This window comes from Ursus americanus, chromosome 30, assembly GCF_024610735.1.
Source record: "Ursus americanus isolate L20-20 chromosome 30, mUrsAme1.1.p, whole genome shotgun sequence".
Taxonomy (NCBI): domain Eukaryota; kingdom Metazoa; phylum Chordata; class Mammalia; order Carnivora; family Ursidae; genus Ursus; species Ursus americanus.
The window spans coordinates 20,580,045-20,584,153 of NC_142156.1; the positions used below are offsets into that span (position 1 = coordinate 20,580,045).

Here is a 4,109-nt window from a genome sequence, read left to right on the forward strand (position 1 = left end):
CCCTTACTGCTTACTGTTAGCTTAGGTATTGTTTTCCCTTGTCCGTTCTCTGTCTCCCCAGCTAAAATGACCGACCCCTGAGGGTCAATTCTGTATCCTTCAAAGTCTAGAACGGTGCCTGGCACGTAGGAGGTGCTTAATAAATATCCGTTGAGTTAATGAACAAGTGAATGAACAAGTGAACGAACAAGTGAACGAACAAGTGAACGAACTGTACCTGGCTCAGAACTCCACTTTCTCAAGCCCCTTCCTTGTGATAGGAACAAGGTCACCCTTTGGGTGTAACTCCTCAAGCAGCCTAAGGTGTGACAGGGATGCTGACCAGCCAAGGCGTGTGGAGGACACAGTGGCCGGATTGTGACTTTCCTTGGGGGCAGTGAGTGACTCAGATCTGGCCTCCAGCATGGCCGCCAGATCCGCGGCAACTGCTCAGCTTCAAGGCATGAAGGAATCAACAGGCTGGCGTCCAGGATTGGCGCTCTCTGCTTCCCCACCTTTTGGGAAATGGAGGGGGAGTGATGTCTGGAGAGCTTGTGGAGTGGGGAGGCTTCATGATGTGAAGTCATTTAATAAGTGTTTGCTAAGCTCCTAATGACCCTCTGGCCCAGCCACAAACACACTGACCAGATATTCAGTATAATAACAATGCTAAGAAGCGAAATAAACCGAGGTTGTTCGTATGTAGGCTTTTTCTTTTGCATCCTTTCCTAAAGGCAAAATTTCATGCATGGGATCAAGTGAGATGGCGGAATACACAGCTTTCCAGGCGCTTTCTGAATGGGTTGAAGCCATTTACACTCCCACCCGCCCTTTCCATTCCTTTCTTCCCCAAACAAGTCTTGATCTTTTGCTAAGTAAAATTTTTTTAAAATTGAGGTGATATTCACAAAATATAAAAATAACCATTTCAAAGTAAATAATTTGGTGGCATTCAGTATAGTCACAATGCCGTGCAACGCCTACCCCTGTAGTTCTTTAAAAACCATTCTTTAGAAACCATTTAAGTGTATCCGTAAGCAAAAATCGAGTACGGAAGTAAAATCAGTAAAATCAGTAAAAATCGAGTAAGAAAGAAAGGAAGGAAAGAAGAGAAAAAGGAAGGGAGGGAGGAAAGGAAGAAAGGGAGGGAGGGAGAAAAATAAAATTCAGTGCAAAGAATGGACGGTGAGAGTCGTTCCCACCTAAGCTAGTCCTCACTTCCAGAGGTAACCAGCGGCCCGAGCAGACTGTGAATGATGCAACCTTGGGCAAGTTTCAGAGCTGCTCTCTGCCTGCGCTTCCTCACGTGCCTAACAGGACCAGATAGCCCCTGCCCCCTCACAGGAGTGCACACCTGTAAAGGGCGTATCATTACCGCCCGCTGCATGGTGAGAGCTATATAATTGTAATCTACCGTTGCTACTGTGAGGCCCATCAGAACCGGAAGACACTCACAATATACACATATTTTATACTTAGGAGGCAATCTCTTGAGTACCCTCCGCATAAGCCGCTTCTGTAACGCCTAAGAGGGAATGTCAGGAAAACCCGTTGTGATGTTAAAACGATTGCTTAGTCTCCCCGTCGGGGAATCGAACCCCGGTCTCCCGCGTGACAGGCGGGGATACTCACCACTATACTAACGAGGAGGAACCATGCTGCGGCCTTTCTGGTTCACTTCATATAGACATAGCGCTCTCCGGCCACCGCACCTGTCCGCTCCTGCCTGGGCTTTTGTAGGTGAAGCGCCCGGCGCCCCTGGCCGGTGGGCTTCTAGGGCGCAAAGAGGCCTCTGGGGATCGAAGATACTGAACCTCCGGGAAGGAAGAAACGTGCAAAAGGGATGAAGATGCGGATTCTGATATCCCTATTCCCAGAAAACCGAGTTTGCAACAAGGGGATGTAGCTCAGTGGTAGAGCGCATGCTTTGCATGTATGAGGCCCCGGGTTCAATCCCCGGCATCTCCACTTTTTAACTTTTTTTTTTTTTTTTTGCTTAAAATCGCACCAGGGGAGGGCAAAGCAGGGAGGAGGACCCAGATGCTACCAATTACTGGGTCTCAGAAATGAGTTCCCATGGACAGGGCAGCGCTAGGAAACGTCCCTGGCCTGGTCCCATATGCGGATGCTCGGGTAACTCCCTCCCTCTTGGAGAGTCCGGTTCAACAGTCAGAGGTAGGCCCAGTAATCTGCGTTTTTACACTCCTAGTTATTCGAGCCGTTAGGCAGTGATTTCTTTTCTCTTTTCTCCTTTAAATTTTAGTTAACATACAGTGCAATATTGGCTTCAGAAGTAGAATTCAGTGATTTATCACTTACATTTAGCACCCAATGCTCATCATAAAGTGTGCCCTCCTAAATGCCCATTCCCCGTCTACCCCATCCCCCACCCACCTCCCTCCATCTACCGTGTTTGTTCTCTATTGTTAAGAATCTCTTCTGGTTTGTTTCCCTCTCTCCTTCCCACCGTTCCCATATGTTCATCTGTTTTCTTTCTTAAATTCCACGTATGAGTGAGATCATGTGGTATTTGTCTTTCTCTGACTTATTTCACTTAACATAATACACTCTATCTCCATCCATGTCGTTGCAAATGGCAAGACTTCATTCTTTTTGATGGCTGAGCAATATTCCATTGTATATACACATCTTCTTTATCCATTCCTCGGTCGGTGGACATTTGGGCTTTCTCCATAGTTTGGCTAATGTTGACAATGCTGCTAGAAACATTGGGGTGCATATATGCCTTTAAGTCTGTATTTTTGTATCCTTTGTGTAAATACCTAGTAGGCAATTGCTGGATTGTGGGGTAGTTCTATTTTGAAATTTTGAGGAAACTGCTGTTTTCCAGAGTGGCTGCACCAGTTTGCATCCCCACCAACAGTGCAAAGGGCTCCCCTTTCTCCGCATCCTCACCAACACCTATTGTTTCTCTGATTAATTTTAGCCGTTCTGACAGGTGTGAGGCGATATCTCATTGTGGTTTTGTGTTTCTCCGATGATAAGTGATGTTGAGCATCTTTTCATGTGTCTGTTAGCCATCTGGATGTCTTCGGAGAAGTGTCTACTCAGATCCTCTGACCATTGCTTAACTGGATTAAGGCAGTGATTTCTAAGAAGGGTTTTGCAACTGGCTGTGTATTCAGCGACTCCTAAGCGACTCATGCCGGTAACGTGCACGCATTGAGTAGCTACTGTGTGCCCAGGTACAGTGCTAATTAAGTATGCTGGTATTCTTGGGTAAGACAAGCAGAGTCTGACTTCCAGAGACCAGCGTTCAGCGACTAGTGGTAAGTTTTGCCGGCATTTAACACTGATGGGATGAAGACTGAAGGGGGAGGGTGTGGGCGCTGCTGTGCAGGAGCTACCAGGGAGGCCTGTCTGCAGAACCTGCCAAGGCCTGAGGCTGGGAGGGGGAGGGACGCCGTTTTGAAGGGACAGAAAGGAAGCCCTGTGCCCAGAGTTTGGTGAATGAGGGTATGAGGGGCTTGAATTTTATCAAAGATTCCAGAAAGCCTGATGTGGAATGACATGATCAGATGTAGGTGTTACAAGGATCCCTCTGGCTGCCATGTGAAGAATACACCACAGGCCAGCAGGTGGACACTGGGAGACCAGCCAGGAAGTCACCACCATGGCCAGGCAGAAGCTGCTGGAGGTCTGCTGGGCAGGGACTGGGAATCTGAGATCCGGGGCATGGAGCTGGGGAGCATGGGGGGCTCTGGACACACTCTGGGCTAGGGCCCACAAAACCTGCAGATGGCTTGAATGTGGGGCAACTAGGGGAGACCTTCTGGTTTGGGGGTACACTGGGCTTAGTGGCCAGGCTGTGGAGAAAGTGAGTAATTTTGGAATATTAAACACGTATCTCTGTTGTTTTATTTATGTATTTGCATTAATGGACTTTAATAATTTATACTATAGTACAGTATATTAACAAATTGATTTAGGACAAACACCCGGGTGAAGGAGAGGGAATCAAGCCCTACAGGCACAGCGGATAGCTGGGTGAGCACCCACCCAGGCCAGTTTCCCTATGTGTGTGTGTGTGTGTGTGTGTGTGTGTGTGTGTTGGGGGGAGGCTGTCCCCCAGACCACAGCCACTCAGAGATCTGTTAGACACGCACACA

General features: G+C 47.9%; 2 non-coding genes across 2 annotated transcripts; one reads left to right on the forward strand and one right to left on the reverse strand.

Annotated features, from left to right (window-relative positions):
* Positions 1-1,556: 1,556 nt before the first annotated feature.
* Positions 1,557-1,628, reverse strand: TRNAD-GUC (transfer RNA aspartic acid (anticodon GUC)). Its single transcript has one exon. It is a non-coding gene; the product is annotated as a tRNA-Asp (tRNA).
* A 247-nt stretch (positions 1,629-1,875) lies between these two features.
* On the forward strand, positions 1,876-1,947 carry TRNAA-UGC (transfer RNA alanine (anticodon UGC)). Its single transcript has one exon. It is a non-coding gene; the product is annotated as a tRNA-Ala (tRNA).
* Positions 1,948-4,109: the final 2,162 nt, after the last annotated feature.